Raw genomic sequence first — 17,606 nt, forward strand, 5'->3', positions numbered from 1 at the left:
AGGAGAATCAGGGAGAGTAGAAATTCAATGCAATCTCTTACAAACCTATCTCAGGTTGGGCTCAATTTTTTGATAGTTTCTGATCCTAATTCCATGAAAGAAAGGGATCCTTCCCGGGCTTAAGCTGGAATGAGGTAATAGGGCTAACAGTGATTTATGATTATGATTTGTAGGGAAAGGCCAGAAAGTGAATAATGGAAGAAAGCATCAGCCTACTGATTCTTCCAAAACAAATGGGCAGAATGAATATACAATAAAGGTAAGTATTGGTCCAGAGAAGTCAACATCTGTGGAAAGGAAGAGAAGGATATAGTATCAGGCAGAGGGCAAATTCGGTTTATGATAAAGTCTCAACCAATACATACGCCAACCCTACGGGTAGCCCTGGAGTTCAAATGGTCCTTCAGATTAGCAACTAGAGGAGGAAAAAAATATATTATTGCATTTTTTATTTTTAAAAAGACAGATTCCTAAGATCCGTTTGTACATGTTGGTTTAGAGCAAGTTCCCAGGAAAGCAAAATCTGAGATGGAGATTAGCCTGCAGGAAGTTCCTTGGGGAATGTGCTCAGGAATAACATGGCGGAAAGGAAAGGGAAAGAAGCGTTGTCTCCTAGGCCAATATTGTAGATGCATTCATCAAAGAAATCCCTGAGAGTCTGCTATCTAGAGAAGCCGGGCAGCTTTTCACATTCACTGTCTACATATCATTATTTTTCTGAGTTGCTCATTTATGCCTCTTACCCAGTTTTTAATTGAATTGTATATCATTTCCATGTTGATTCAAGAGAGCTTTTTGTTGATTAAGGATCTTAACATTTGCCATTCATATGTTGCAAATATTATCTCCTAGTCTATTGTTTGATTTTTTTTACTCCGTTTAGGATACATTTTTGCTATGCAGAAGTTTGTAATTTTAAGTGATCAAATCTATTGATCTTTTATGAGCTGTAATGAGATGAAATTTAGCCAAGATAAGTGTAAAACTGTCATTCCTTATCAAACTCAGAATTAAAGTTCTGAAAATCCTCATCAGAGATTTTGAGGTTAGGAAATTAAAATAATATAAAAAATAGAATTTGTGGAACTAAAATAAGAATTAAACTTATGAATGCCCTTTAAAATATTCTGCATTCACAAAAAAAGAATAAAGACATAACTATCTCAATTTAGTAATAATGGTTACTATAACATTAATTTTCATTTAACTTTCTGGCTTGAAATTTTCGAGACTTTCTTAATATTTCAGTGAAGTGATTATAAATTCCATTTATTTTTTCTTTTCCTGGTTCTCCATTCACATGGTAATGCCTTCCTGATTACGTGACTCAGAAGATGCTTCCTACCACTTTCCCTGGATCACAGGCCTACGAAATCCTCTCTCACATCTTAGCTTGCGACTCAACACCTCCTCACAGATGTCACCTGAATATCCTTGTGAATTTACTCTGCTTCATCTTCCTTTGTCTTCCCCAGGGATTCACTGCAAAAATCTCCATCCTTCCTCTGCCATCTGCTTTACCTCCCTTTTCTAGTCCCAACTCCCAATTTCCTCTCTTTCTAATTATTCCCAGCAGAAGTGACTCACCATCTACACAATTCTGTTTTTCTGGAACTGAAATTCCAGTGGTTACCAAACAGGTGCCTGGAAGCAGAAGTTTATTTTAGCTGATGTTGAAGTTAGAGAAAGCTTTTCACACTTAAATTAAAAAAAAAAAAAATCACAGGCACTAGTATGGAAGACAAGAATCTGGTTTAACAACTGTTCATGTAAAAATGATCTATCTCGGGGTATCAGCTGTATACAAGTTTGACATGAGCTAACATGATAATAGTCACAGAAATGGAAAGTTCATATATATCAATAGAAATGCATATCCAGATCAGAAGAAGGATTCAGCGCTCACAGTGGCAGTGGAAGGTGGGGAAATTATCTTAGTCAGCCTCCATCTTCCTAAACCATTCGTAGAGAACTAGAATAGCGACAACATGATGGGCTTAGACCAAAATGATTCTCTCCCCTGGATTGTGACAGGGATTGAAACCAGCATCCCTGAAGCATGTGGTCTTGGAGAACAGATACGCGAAAAAATGAAGTTTTGTGAAAAATATGAGAAACAGTTGTTTCCCACTCCCCGTGTTTTCTTCCATGTTGTAGAGAGTTACATTAGTAGGAAGCTCCTGGGTTCTCTCTACCCCCAAACCCATTCAACTCAGGTTGAAGGGAAGGGGAATGGCATGATGTATGTGATGGGTACGTTTGGAGGATAATCTGTCCAGCAGGTCCCAACCTGTCTTCTCCCAACTCCATCTTGTGATTTGAGAAACATGTAATCTGCTGTATGTCTTCCTCCTCTATACCTCACAGGGCGGGACCCCATGCAGGGAAGTCTACAGTTTCAGGGGAGAGAGGTACCTTTCAATTCAGAGGACAGTTAATTTCTGGTTCATGAGCCAGAAACATTGGGAAATAGTCACGGTGTAAAATATGGGGCAACTAATTCCTCACTGACTAATTGAAGCTTCTAGTGTACAAGGGCACCCCGTTTGGGGACTTGGGATGTGTGAAGTCAGGTATTATGATCTTATTAGTTCCTATATGTTTATTTTGATCCATACAACTCTTTTTCCCAGATGTGCAGTAGGCTTTAACCACTGAGACCAGACCAGGGACTGCAGACCATGACTGCTCAGAGCAGCTTCTTCCACGTGGCAGGATCTACACAGTAAGTCTAAAGTAAAGGCATCTGCATCTCATCAAAGCACTAGGAGCCAAGGGCCTCAGCAAAGCAGAGACAATAGGGCCCCAGTCAGGAGGGAGGCCTCACCCAGCACAGGCCACACAGGGTTAGAAAAAGAGACCCGCATCCTTCTCCTCTCAGCAAATGTCTGTACCTTCGCCAGGCACAGAAACTGCCTTAGGATGCAAGTTACTCATGCTTGACCTTGAACCTTGCCTCAGCTTTTCCTGAACATTATCTTCTGTCAGGTTCAACCACAAGAAAAACCCTAACACAAGGCTTCATGTGCAAGCAATTCATTAAGAAAGGGTTTCCAGGAGACACCAGTAAGAGATTCGAGGAAGTGAGGACCCACGCAAGAGTGCAATTTCAGGTCAAGTCCCAACCTCAGTCTGAAACTTCAGGGCTATCTGGAGCATAAATTGCACCGCAGCATTTGTCTTGACTCAAGGCAAAGGATGCTGGGCAATCACACCCCCCAGCACAAGTATGAAAGTTGGCACTCTCCTTGTCTTGTGGGATGAGAAGTGTCTCTGTGAGGATCTGGTATTGACTTTGTATAACTTCTGAGTCCCAAGTTGAAACTCTGCTCCTCCAGCTAAAACTGAGCCAGATAAGAAGTTGACAATATGAATCTTGGACTTGACGCCAACGAACTAGTCGGATTGTCACTAACCCTCTGCCAACCTTGACAATGGATGCCACTTACTAAGGATGGATTGAGGCACAGAGAAAAAGTCTGGGCCCCTGGCAACATCATGAAGCCGCTCTACCTGGTAGGAATTCCCCAACTCTGGATTTTATTTTACAAGAGAAAATTAACCCTGAATTTATTTAAGCCCCTAGAGTTGGCTCTCTGTTCCTAGCAGTCCAACAAAATTCCTACCCAATATAAGTGGTGAAATACTTTAAGGAATTTTTAAATCTAAATATATATTTTTTTAATGTTAGAAATCAAAGTCCAGTTTTGCATTTTTGGTTTTTTGGAGTTTTTTTGTTTGTTTGTTTTTTGGTTGTTGTTTCTTTTGGAGGTTCAGGGATTGTTGCATTTTTAATTCCCCAAATTATGTTCAACATGTTACATATATGTTAATTTTTCATGCATACATTTATTAATTCATTCCTTCCACAAATATTTGCAGCCTGCCAAGTACTGTGCTAGGCTCTGAGGATGTTACACAAACAGGACGTGTCACTCCCTCTAAAAAGTGCAGATTTGTGGGAGAGGCAAAGCAGGGAGACAGGAAATACAGCACAAAGTGTCAAATACTATGATAAATGTCTGAACAAAGGGGCTGTGGTATTCCGGAGGGGATGAGTTATTTCTCTGGTAGCTGGAGGCAAACGTGCAAACAGGAGCATCCTGGGCAAAGAACCCCAGAGGAAAGACTATGTTCTCACTCAGCTCTGAGAATCCTCCAAGTCATCAGCTGGGTGTTGCAGCTGCCCCTTCTGTTAGAAAAGAAACTCCAGGAGCAATCATATCTGCATGTGCAAACAATGAATAAAATGAAGGCTGGAGGTGTGAATGTGACAGGACAAAGCCACCAGCCACACCCAGGATCCTTTCTTTTAACCTCAGCTTCAAGTACATTAAAGGAACTGCAGACAAAAGTTGTCCTTGAGAAACCTTTGTAGTATCCTGTTTTTCTGTCTTGTTTTAATGCATCATTGTGGTTTGGTCTTTTTCTTTTTTCCTATGAAGATGACCTTGTGAAATTTACTCTCGTCTCATCTAATGTTTTCAAACCCACAGTGAGTTTGTACCTAAATGACAGTCAAGTTATTCCCTAAGATGAACGTTTTCTGAATCACTTAGAGAGTTATTCTCTTGCAAAGTTTTCTCTTTAAGTTCTTTGTTATAAATTATGGATGGTGAAGCTTGAGGAACAGACTCTTGGAATAGACTTGGCCAGGACAGCAAGGAGGGGAGGCGAGGGAATGAGCCATGCTGTCTTTCCAACCAGATATTCTCCCAAAGTGGGTCCACTCACCCACCAGTAGGTTGAAGATGGGCTGTTTGGGGTGTTGGCTGTGGATCACACCGTTCTTTTCACCAATTACTATCTTGATCATTACCCCCAAGGAGTGACCATACACAGAGCTCAAGCAGCTCTTTACTCAAAAATTTCAATAATAAAATCATAATTCTCTGAATAGAGAGTGACAGCGGTGAAAATCTAAATCCATCTCTTCCATGATTAAAGAGACAAAGAACCTGGGATCTCAGACCAGAACCTGGGACACTTCAGAGTGTCCCCATTTGGTCATTCCCTACACTAGCCAAGTATAGACCCCTCGCTAACCTGGTATTTCCTTTTCCTTCACCCTAATGCCTTCACTCTTTTCACTTTTTCTCTCCTGTTGAATTCTCCTGCCTTCATTCATATGGGGTTGATGTGAGTTAAAGCAAAGGGAATAGCCCAAGAAGTGAGATGTAAACAATAGAGAGAATTCAACAGAAATGTGAAATGAGAGCAAGAGTTAAACGGGAAAAAAGACTGTGTGGATATTAGGGGACCATGTGGGTTGGGTCTCCCATCTCCTAGGTTCCTGGGATTCCAACTAATTTAACTTAATGATAAAGGGCTATGTTAACTCAGCAAGCTTGGAGCTTGGCAATACCCAGGCAATTCACATTAGTGATACTTCTACATAAAACTCATTGAAAAATCTTTTTCTTCTGGTTAGGGTGTAAAAAGTTGCTGGAGAGTATCATGCCCACACTGTGCAACAAAAGTAGACACACAAAATCATAGTTTAAAAGAAATTCTAAGTTGAAGATGCAAAGAAACCTAAATGGACAAAATTCCAGAAAGTGGAAAGCCCTTCCTCAGAGAAGACACCACAGTTTCTTTCGTCCCTAGAGGAGCCCATGATGGGGTGAAGAGATGGGATTGACAATAGATGGAGAGGAGAAACCAGATGAACTTTCCACAAAGTTTGAATGGTCATGCATGGACCGGCATTATGGATTATAATCCTGAGGGGGCCACAGTAATGGAATGAAACTGCACCCACATGCCAAACCTTCTTCAAGGGTCTTCTCTGAGTGCATGGAGATAGCACACCAAAGCCATAAAGCAGAGCAGAAGATATAAGAGAAATCCCTCATAGGTACACTGAGCCTTCAGGTAATGAAAAGAAGGCTGGAGACAGGGTTCTAGGCCTTCACCAGGTTCACTGCAGCTGCCTCAAAAAGCCTGGGGACAGGGTAACAGGACAGAGAGAGATTTTTCTGGATGTCTAAAGCATGCTGATTTCTGGACCCCACCCCCAAAGATCCTGGTTCAGTAAGTCTGGGAAGGGGCTCCAGAATCTTTATTTACTATGGAAGGCAGCGTGGAGGTTCCTTAAAAAATTAAGAATAGAATTACCATATGACTTAGAAATCCCTCTCCTGGATATATCTACCCCAAAAATCTGAAAACATTTATCCGTAAAATATGTGTGCTCCAATGTTCATTGCAGCTTTATTTATGGTGGCCAAAGTGTCCTTCAATAGATGATTGGATAAAGAAGATGTGTTACATATACACAATAGAATACTATTCTGCCATAAGAAAAGATGAAATAGTGCCATTTGCGACATGGTTGGATCTTGAGATTATAATGCTAAGCGAAATAAGTCAGACAGAAAAAGTCGAGAATCATATGATTTCACTGATACGTGGGTAGAAAACAACAGACGAACAAGACAAACAAATAAAGAAACAAAAACTCATAGACACAGATAATAGTTTAGTGGTTACCAGAGGGTAAGGGGGGTGGGGGGTAGGAGATGAGGGTAAGGGGGATCAAATATATGGTGATGGAAGGAGAACTGACTCTGGGTGGTGAGCACACAAAGTGATATATAGATGATGTGTTACAGAATTGTACACCTGAAACCTATGTAACTTTACTAACCATTGTCACCCCAATAAACTTCAATTAAAAAAAAAAAAGAATCGACATTTACAACACACTCCACAGTGATGCCAATCCTACTGGCTGTGGACACACATTCAGTAGCACTGACATGTATCACCTCTGCCAAAATTTTATTGGCCAGAACTCAGTAATATGGCTATACTTAACTGTGAGAGGGTCTGGTAAATATGGTCTAAACATATGCTAAGGAAGAAGAGAAAATGGGTTTGATAAATAGATGGAGCGTCTTTTTCATATGATTTTTTAAAAAATTACTAAGAAACCAAGAAACCAGGAAATTAGAAGAGAGATTTGTAAATCAAAATTACAAATCCTTCTCTTAATCCTCTACCCAAGTAAGATTTTTCACTTAAGGAATCACAGTCGGTTAAGAAAAAAGAAAAAATCAACGGCTATATTTTGAAACACTGCTACTATAGCCTAACAATTGAGGATGAGAATGAGAAAGGGAAATAAAAGCCCAAGAAACACACACATACACACACACACACAAACACACACACACACACACACACACACAATTAGTCAAGGAGAACACATTTGTGCACCAGGATCTAGGCAAACCTACTCCTGCAAATGGAAAGCTTAATGGGTCCTTAACTCTGGATAAAATATTAGCAGCACTGTAAGTATACTCACTCATCTCCAGGAGACCATGCTTAATGGATATAACTCCCTGACCTCTAAGATTTTACTTACATTTTTCAAGATGCCCCTGAGAGTTCTTATTCTGTTCCTATCTAGCCATTGGTCATGAGAAAACAATCCTCTGTGATATAAGTAATTGCTTGAAACAGTCATTGCCCTCCAGGGTTTCTTTCTTCCCTAGAAAGATTGTGTCCCCAGGATCACAGGGACTTAGAGAGGTTGTTTAGTCTCTTTTGGCCTTCAGGCTGGAATGTACTTAAGAGCTGTCCCAAAGAAATAGAAATTTGCACTTCACTCAGTAACCCTTTGCAATTTTCATCCACTCTTCCTAGAATAGAATTCTACCTTCATTTAACCTAAGTATGTCTCATCGCAGTTAATTCACATTTTTCTCATTTTGTCTTCAGTGAAACAAGAGATATTTGGCACCAGTATTTCAAGAGCCTTTTGAAAAACATGGAGATTCAATACATAAATTATTGAGTACCACATATGTGACTAACCCTCTATTATGAAGGAGAATATAAAGGTCGACAAGTCTATTGGCTGGAAAGTAGAAAATTATTTGTTAGTAATAACAAAGTACCAATATATTCAAATAATATTTCTTGAAAAGAAATGGATTTCATACTTCCTTTTTAAAGATGAACCTCAGACTAGTATAGACATTTGTAATAGTGAAATCCCTCCTACTAGAAATCAACCAACATTGGACCATTGGACCATGAGGATCTGGAGGGACATTTTCACAGCTATCTGTCAACTGGTTATGATTGGCTTGACTGGGCAATTAGGAAGTCATCCTCAGCACTTTCCCAAGCCAGTGCCATTCACAAAAATTCATCGAGCAACATCTCGGGTCAAGAATTTAGCTAAGTGCTACAGCTGACACAAATAAGGGCAAGACTTGGTTTCTGCCTTCTGGAAAGTAAAAGAGAGGCAGTCTATTTCAGGAATGGTAATTACATTTCCCCTGCATGTAAAATCTTAGCGACTGATGGTGGCTGTGCTGAGGGCTATGTTAAGAAAGTACCAGACCTAATCAATCAGCAATCTCTGCCAGGACATGGACTATGGGGGTGGCCACATGTTTTCCAAGGGTTCTCTTTCCCCACCTAGTAGTTTAGACTCTATCCAGGTAGAGGAAGATTGCTTCCCCTGCCTACCATTATCGAAGTTTCCTTCAGGTCCTATAGGTAAAGATATAGTCCTAAGAGGAGGCCACTGGGACCTCAGGTACAGGATTGGTTAGCCCCTCCTGTGACACCCAGGAGGGAAGCAAGTATTTCTGTGGCTTTTCTTTCTTTTTCCCAAAAAGAACACTTGAATCGCACAGAATCTGAACTTCAGCCATATATGTTTGGTGTGATAATACCTGAAAGCAAAAGCACGTACAATGTGGAATTACAGAAACAAACAGTCTCACTATCCAAGACAGGATTTTGTCTTCCTTCGAGTTTTCTCTCTTTGACTCTACTCCCATGGAAGAGGCCTCCGTGCTCTCCCTTTAAAATTGTGACCTGAGAATGAACAAACACATCATTCCTGAGACAGCCTGACATTTTCGTAAAGAGTATTATTAAAATCTAGGAGAGAAAAAAGAAATAATTACAGAAATGCAAATGATTTAAAAATAGTTCGGTTTCCAAAGCACAGGTCTGTGATCCTAGCCATACCAGTAAATCAAAAAGAAAAATGAGCTTCAAAATCGCTTATCCTCAACAAACTGCGCCCCACCACCCCCACCATCCTGTGTGGGCTGGCAAAAACCAACAGAGGCCTTTGCTGGCTCCCTTCCAACCTCTCAGAAAGTGACCTTCAGATACCTCCTATCATCTGACCCCTGGGATCCAGTCTAAGGACAAATTCCAACTCTCTTTTCCTAGTTCCCCACTCCCACCTAGGGTCCTCCTCCTCCATTTCAGATCTTAGCCACATAGCTATCCCCCCACCTTCTCAGCAGTGGTAACTGGCACTCTTGAAGATCTAAGCTAGGATATTGCTTCTGCCTTTAACTGCTTTCAGTGCATTTTGCAAAGATTCTGTTGCGTCTCCTATCTCCCCACCGACACACATGAAGGAACTGTCTTACAAAAGTCTACCCACTAACGTTTTACTATATTCTAACTCATTCACCACAGCTTGGCAAGGCATGATTTGAGGAGTCTGGGGCTGGTCCAGGCTCAGTGGGAAAGAGTAAAAAAGACCGATTAGTGGTATCTGTCACTGGTGTGGGAGGTCCACTGACATCATCCACAACCGGATTTAGCAACCCCAACTTCAGCTGCATGATGACCATAACACCAATTCAGAGTTAGCAAATATGAAAAGGCCCTTCTTTCCTGGTTGGCTGGACCAAGAAGCATTTAGTTAGTCTTTAGGAGAAAGCAGCCAGAGCGACCACGGACAAGTGTAACGCTAGGTTTCTAGACTGATGATTAATCCACTTTTTGAATTAGCTTCAGGCCTTTTCCATCACTCCTATTCCACCTTCAGCCAAAAAGTGGATCTTCTGTAAGAAAACTCATATTTGTTCACATGATGCTTATATTTGTCCTCTGTTGCATGGATGTATTGGAAATGCTATCGTGACAGCTTTCTTTAATATAATCAGGTCAAAACTACTGATACCAGGCAGCTTCCTGGGTCATGTAGCCCTCCAGTTTCTGAGTAAAATTGAGACAGGTCATTAGATTGTAAAACCAAATAGAGTCCAACACAAATTAATCTTTTCCAGACTAAAAACGTTATGTGTCCAAGATCCAAACTGATTGCAATTTTGTTGATTAAAAATAAAAGGACAAGTGATTTTACTCCCAATTTACTACCAATAACTGTCTAAGATTTTAAATACAAGCACTCTTACAATTGTATAAAATAAAAGTCAAAGATCCTATGTCTGGTGTAGGCTTCTTCTCCTAAACTTGGCTCCTACATAGTAAAAAGTAGGAGAAAATAGTCACCTTGTTATGTGTTTATGCCAGAGGCAACTATGTCAAAAAAAACCTGTAAGAAGTGTCTGTTCAGGTCCTATGCCCATTTTTTAATTGGACTGTTTGTTTGAAGACATACAAATGGCCAACAGCTATATGAAAAAATGCTCAACTTCACTAGCTATTAGGGAAATGCAAATTAAAACCACAATGAGATACCACCTCATACCTGTTGGGATAGCTATTATCAACAAGACAAATAATAACAAGTGTTAGAGAGGTTGTGGAGAAAAAGGAACCCTCATACATTCCTGGTGGGAATGTAAACTGGTACAGCCACTATGGAAAACAGTATGGAGGTTCTTCAAAAAATTAAGACTAGAATTACCATATAACCCAGCAATCCCTCTCCTGGGTATCTACCCAAAAATTTGAAAACATTTATCTGTAAATATATATGTACCCTTATGTGCATTGCAGCATTATTCACAGTGGCCAAGACATGGAACCAACCAAAGTGTTCTTCGATAGATGATTGGGTAAAGAATATGTGGTACATATATGCAATGGAATATTACTCAGCCATAAGAAAAGAAGAAATACTGCCATTTGCGATAACGTGGATGGATTTTGAGATTATCACACCTAAGCGAAATAAGTCAGACAGAAAAAGTCAAGAACCATATGATTTCACTCATTTGTGGGACATAAAACTGAAGGCAACAAATGACCAAGAGAAACAAAAAACCCAAAACTCACAGGCACGGACAACAGTTTAGTGGTTACCAGAGGGTAAGGAGGGAGGGGGGTGGTAGAAGAGGGTAAACTGGATCAAATATATGGTGATGGAAGGAGAACTGACTCTGGGTGCTTAACACACAAAGTGATACATAGATGATGTTATACAGAATTGCACACTTGAAACCTGTATAATTTTACTAACCAATGTCACCTCAATAAATGTAATAAGAATTATTTTTAAAAATTTAAAAACTGTAAGAAATACGGAAAAAAATAGCAGTAGAGAGGAACAGGCAAAATTATCCTACATATTATTAAATCTCTCAGAGAGCAACAGAAAATATGGGGGGAAAAATGAAGAAAGGATATATTATCCAGAACTTCTAGCATTATCAATACCTTGTTAACACCTTATTAAGATTCTCCTAAGAATCTCAAGGTTTTAAGAATGTGGAAAAAAAATCCCATTAAATCTACGTAGTAGAAAATGGGCTAGGAACAAAGTGACGGAGGAAGCAGCTACAAAGTCAAGAAATGTGCCTCACTATTGAGGCAAATTCTTGATATAATTAGTACTTGGGGTTCTGGTGAGGAATCATCAAAGGATTTGTAAATTAAAAAATTAAGATTGAAATTACGACTTTAAGACAAACAAAAAGGGATCAGAGAAGAGATAAGCTAAGTCAACTTCAGAAAATACAATTAGTCACACACGAAATCCCTTAATTCGGAGTCCATGTTGACATGCAACATTTTGATTATGATTTTATTTCCCATCTGGTCTGTAGTGGGTTGAACTGTGTCCCCCAAAAGGATATACCCAAGTTCTAATAGCCAGTACCTGTGCATGTGACCTTATTTGGAAATAAAGTCTTTGCAGATGTAATTAAGTTAAGGATCTCAAGACGTAATCATCTTGGGTTTAGGATCAATGACTAGTGTTATAGGATTTATAAGAGAAAGGAGAGAGAAATTTGAGACACCAAGACATAACAAAGAAGGCCATATAAAGATGGGGGCAGATATTGGAGTGATGCAGCCATGAACCAACAATGCCAGGAGCCACCAGAGCTGGAAGACACGAGGAAGGGTCTGCATCTTTGTCTTTGGAGGGAATGTGGTCCGGCCAACACTTTGATTTTGGACTTCTGTCTTCCAGAACTGTGAGAGAAGTAGTGTCTACTGTTCTAAGACATCAGTTTTATAGTAATTTGTTGCAGCAGCCATAGGAAACCAATACACGGTCTGCTTTAAGGAAAAGAATGCACTGACCTAAGGACTGAGCTGTCTAGTCCTTAAACAGTTACACTTACCATTGTGCATTTTTAAATTAGCTTTCTATTTCTGTACAGCAATCGCATGCACTTGGTATATTACGCAGGATTATGTTGCAGTGATTAAACAACCCCCAAATCTAAGTGACTTAACACGCTACAAACCCATCAAGGATTGATAGAGAACAGTGCTCTCCATATTCACTCAAGGACTGAAATCCACCATGATTTAGCTGTACCATGTGGAACACAAGGCCTCCTGAGTTACAACAGCCAAACGGGAGTGCACAGAAATTTCACACCAACTCCTCTATGTTTTAGCCCAAAAGAGAATAATGCAACATCTGTTCAGAGCCCACCAGCAAAAATAGTCACATGGACTCTCGTTACTGCAAGGGTGATGGAAAATGTAGGAGAGTAAATGAAATTTTTGTGAACATTACCTTTACTGCTACACCTTTTTAAAGTGAATTTACATGGGTTAAGAGAAGACTCTTCTCTTAGTAGACTCAAAAAGGGAAACTAAGTTTATGAGGTTGAAAGTTAGTTCTTGAACTGTGGTAAACTTCTCTTATGCTTCTTAGGGGTATACCAGGTGATTTTCTCTGGCCACAAATCATCCTACTATGTCAGCACTATGTGCAAAGAAAATTTATTTTTAATTATTTTTAATTTCCACAGTACTGAAGAAGCCCCACCCAAGATGCATCCCAAATCTAGCATTCTGTGGCATTAATTCCAGACATACTACAGCTCTGGCACCAGGGTGCATATGTGTCAGCCATCCCATCCCACCCCCTCCTGCCAGGTACTATAAAAGTTTGATCCCCTGGGATTATCAAAAAAGAAGTCATCCTGGGACACTGAAATTCTTGCCAATTGCAGGACCAAGACCAAGAAAATGTTTATGTCAAACGTTTACTAACAGATTTTTCCTGAAACATCTACAGACCTTTATGACTTAGTAAGTAGACATAAAAGAATCAATATACTGAATCGACCCTGTAGCACCTCAGGGTCTTCATTCTTAACAAGACACTCTCCTCAGAGGGGGATTACCCCTCCCAAAGCCAAGGGAAAGCTGTATCTTGAGGAGTTCAAACCGTGGAACTCTTCCAGATCTGTTCTCTCCGTCCGGAAATCATTTGGAATTCTTTCATCTAGGAATCTGTTTCCTACCATTTTCAAACAACAAAATCCAGATCCCAATAATTACCACTGAGTATGAATTAGGGGGAAAAAAAGTAAACACTCTTCAAATTGCAATCTTCTGCAAATTCCAGCAGAGGTAAACAAGCTTCACAAACACAAATGTTTGCAGAAAATTCTTCCTGTGCTGGTAAAACCTGTTTTTAAATTGATGCAGGTGGTCCCAGTGAGACTCCAGTATACCGTTCACGTATTCCCTCAAGGGCATGCTTCCGTCTTGCTACTTAATTGCTATTTTTGTCTACAAATTAATAGGCACAGTTAACCTAGAGTTGGAATTTAACTAGTGAATGGGGAATTGGTACCTCAGAGAATGCTGTACAAAGGAAGGAAACTAGGTCTCTCCCAGAAGACACTGTTAGTTCTTGTCATGACACCTTAAGGTCAAAAACAAATGTCTTACCTTGAAAAGGAATCGGTCTGAAGAAAGAGCGAAGTAGATCTCATTTAACTTATAGCAAACCATCCAGAAGTGGTGGAACGTATTAGAAGAAATGGCGTGTCCTGTCACCAACTTTGCACTGTGCTGTCACACATTGAGAGCAGGGCATCTAAACACCTCTATGGAGTACCTGCCGTCAATAGCATGAGCACCAATGTCTCAAATACTGTTGCACAAAGCAGAGAAAACCAGATGCTGCCTCCAAAGGAATGACTAAAGAAATGACACTTATCTAAGAGCATTGATTAAAGGGAACCATGAATACCACATGTATTGATGAGTCACTTTCTCATGGTTAATTTATACTTGAAAATAAAGCTGTTAATACTAAAGTTTCTGAGCAGTCCGGCATTAGCAAGCACTCTTAGTCATTATTGACTAATAGAAATAAATATGTTGCTTTTTCTTCTCAGCAGATTCTGATGAGGGTTTAATAAATCCAAAGAATAGTCCAAATTTAAATGATCCAGATTTACCTATCAATAAATGATTACCAACTATCTCTTGGGACAGACTATCCAGTATCCCTCACTCTTACATAGAAATAATAGCCCAATTTTGTTCAGTGAAATACCCCTTCTCATATTCTCACTTGATGATGTTTAGATTATATTAACCCCACATCTAGCCTGGCTAATGAAAACATCACATCCTTCAGCTACCATGATAGGTTGGGGATGGATAAGCAATCCAATAAAAACCAATGACTTTTGATGGGAACAGAAAGAGAGAGTCAGAGAGACAGAAAAACAGAGAGATGCTTTCTTGTCTTCTCATCTTATGGCCTGGATTAGCTCAGGTTGCCACCGAGGAGGAGAAGCCTCAGCTAATAGCCATAAAAACAAACCATGGGAAGTAGATCTGAAAGACGGAGAGAAACCAGGACCTGAGAATCATTTGTGACATCATATGAGCCTGAATCCAGCCACACATGACAACCTCTAAAACTATCAGTTACTTTAACCAATGAATTCCCTTTTTTGTTTGTTTAAACATATTTGTCTAAGGATTTATTACTCTACCCTGAAATAAGAAGACTTACACAATTATATTTCTAACACTGTGAAGGTAAATTTAAAATACAAAACACATAGGCTATTCCCACAAGAAATGTACATGCTAGGTAAAATAGCACATATCATGCTACCCAGGAGTAGACAGACATTCATGGTTATGAGTTAAACAACCTGCCACCAGATAAGTCTTCATAAAAATTAGGAAACTGGAGCCTAACAAGTTATCATAGTTCTGTGGGAAAGGGAACCAGGGTTACCTGAGGTCCCAAATTTAATTCCAGCAGTTACGTACAAAGAGAACCCATTCCAATGATTACTTGAGAATCTTGTTAGAGAAGATTTAGAGACCTTGAAACCTCCACCCACCACCATCATTTCTTGCTGTTATTCATAATGTGTGGAGCTTTAGATTCTAAATTCTAAGGTCTTTGGGATAAAGACCTGACATGGGAATCTCAGCTACACAAAACACAGAGAATGTCAGAGATGCTATATAAATTATACACAGTAGCAGTGATGACAGGAAAGGAGTTACAAAAAAAATGTGCTCCTCAGAGTTTTATGAATATAATATTTCAAATTGAAACTAGAAAATCTGGGAAACAATTTGTACTACATAAGAATGGAAAAATTGGGAGGTTAAGGCCTGTGTTTCTAATACATTATGATTAATCTAGGAATGGAAATAGAAATTTTATGATCTGGATCATTCTCCCTCAGTGGAATAATACCTTGTACTTATTTTTGTAAGCTATATAGAAATTAATCTTCAGATTGAAAGCCTAAATCTGTTCATGGAGCCATTTCTTCTATGTCCTATGTATTTAGCAAATTGGCATATAAACTAATAATATAAAAACTATACAATATTTTGAAAAGTATTCAGTTTTGATGGTGTATTTTCAGAAATAATAAAATTACAAAGGAGTAACGCAGCTCTTCAAAGTTTGACAGACAGAAAATGGCGCAAGCAAAAATAAAGAATCATAAGAGATACTGACAAAAGATAATTAAACAGGGCGGTCGGTTAGCTCAGTTGGTTAGAGCACCGTCCTCTTAACAGCAAGGTTGCCAATTAGATCCCCACATGGGCCACTGTGAGCTGCGCCCTCCACAACTAGATTGAAGCAACTACTTGAGTTGGAGCTGATGGGTCCTGGAAAAACACACTTAAAATAAAAAAAGAATTTAAAAAAAAGAAGTAAAACAATTATTAAAATTGTCATTTTAAAAAAAAGATAATTAAACGAATGTGAAGTACAGGCATAAATTAATTGACTTTACCATCCTCTAAAGCTTTCTCCATTTTCTCTCCCTACTTCACCCCCCAAAAGAAATTAAAATGGCCCAGAATAGAGATTCTCAGAGGGCGGTTATTTCTACCCTGTAAAATGTCCAAGTTACCACTCATTCTTTGTGGCAGATAAGAAAGCAAAAAGGAAACACTGTGATTTTTTAAATAACAGCTTTGTTGAGATATAATCCACATGTGATTAATGTTCACCCTTTTACAATGTACAAGTATGTTTTGTAGTGTATTCACAAGCTACTGAAATTGACTCAAGAAAATCTGTGAAGAGATTAGTAACTTGTCCAATTCGAGTATCCAGTTCGTTGGCATGCAGTTGTTCATAGATGCCCTTATAATTTTTTTTTTTTTCATTTCTGTAAGTCAGTAGTGATGTCCTCTCTATTGTTCTTGCTTCTGAGTCTTCTTTCTTTTTCACTTAGTCAGGATTGTCCATTTGGCTGATCTCTTCAAAGAACAAACTTTTTGTTCCATAAATTTTCTCTGTTGTTCTTCTATTCTTTAATTCATTTATTTCTGCCCTAGTCCTTATTATTTCCTTCCTTCTATTTGCATTGAGTTTGTTTGCTCTTCATTTTCTAGTTTCTTTTTTTTTTTTTTTTTGGGGGGGGGAGTGGAACAGGACTTTATTGGGGAACAGTGTGTACTTCCAGGCCTTTTTTCCAAGTCAAGTTGTTGTCCTTTCAATCTTAGTTGTGGAGGGTGCCGTTCAGCTTCAAGTTGTTGTTCTTTCAGTCTTAGTTGTGGAGGGCGCAGCTCAGCTCCAGGTCCAGTTGCTGTTGCTAGTTGCAGGGGGCACAGCCCACCATCCCTTGCGGGAGTTGAACTGGCAACCTTGTGGTTGAGAGGACGCACTCCAACCGAGCCATCCGGGAGCTCAGCGGCAGCTCAGCTCAAGGTGCCATGTTCAATCTTAGTTGCCGGGGGCAGAGCCCACCATCCCTTGTAGGACTCGAGGAGTTGAACCGGCAACCTTGTGGTTGAGAGCCCACTGGCCCATGTGGGAATCGAACCAGCAGCCTTCAGAGTTAGGAGCATGGAGCTCTAACCGCCTGAGCCGCCGGGTCGGCCCCCATTTTCTAGTTTCTTAAAGTGGAAGATTAAGATCTTGATTTGAGATGTTTCTTCATTTTTAATATAAATGGGAAAATCTATTTTTTTAACCTTTAAAAATCGCTTTATTTTTTAAAGCTACTAAGTTCCTTCTAAGCACTAATTTAACTGCATCCCATGAGTTTGGGTATATATGTTTTAATTTTCATTCATCTCAAAGTATTTTCTATTTTCCCTTGTGATTTCTTCTTTGGCTCATTGGTTATTAAGGAGTGAGTTGTTTAATTTTAACATGTCTATAAACCTTC

This window comes from Rhinolophus sinicus, chromosome 1 (genome assembly GCF_057876585.1).
Source record: "Rhinolophus sinicus isolate RSI-liver-muscle chromosome 1, RSI-T2T, whole genome shotgun sequence".
NCBI lineage: Eukaryota > Metazoa > Chordata > Mammalia > Chiroptera > Rhinolophidae > Rhinolophus > Rhinolophus sinicus.